We start from the raw sequence: 539 nt of genomic DNA, 5'->3' as shown, positions 1-539 counted from the left end.
ACTCGATATTGATTCAAACAGTCTGTGGGGAATCAAATTCATTACAGTCTGGTCTAAGTGCAACATGCAGATCATGAAATAATTTAAAATTTGAAAATATTAGGTTGTAGGTTTTCAACATCAAGGGTTCCCTCTCTGAAAGTTTTTTCTTAGATATAAATGAGAGAAGGTGTCGCTCTGAGGGGAGAAAGGACTGTTTTCTGTTGCTTGTCAATATCCATTTCCAATGTCTAGGACAAGGTTTGCATATTAGAAATGGGTCAAGCGTCCTGGGTGGAGCCTTCCATCAGTCAACAGCAAATCTTCTGTACAGTAGACACCAGACTTTTCTCTTTGCTTGATTGATACTCCACAAAAAAAGTAACCATTTGCAATCTCTTACAGTCTGTCATTGGAACAGACAGATTTTGTGTCCCAATCTACAGTTATACAGTTAGCTTACAAACAGTTTTTGCCCTGTGTCTTTTCCCATGCCTTTTCTTGTGTGGTAATTCACGGTTCATCATCCTTGAAAGCTCTTATCATGGCAGGCCCTGCTG

The sequence above is a fragment of the Psammomys obesus genome, unplaced genomic scaffold (genome assembly GCF_907164565.1).
Source record: "Psammomys obesus unplaced genomic scaffold, mPsaObe1.curated_primary_1811, whole genome shotgun sequence".
NCBI lineage: Eukaryota > Metazoa > Chordata > Mammalia > Rodentia > Muridae > Psammomys > Psammomys obesus.
Note: the sequence above shows the minus strand (reverse complement) of the source record.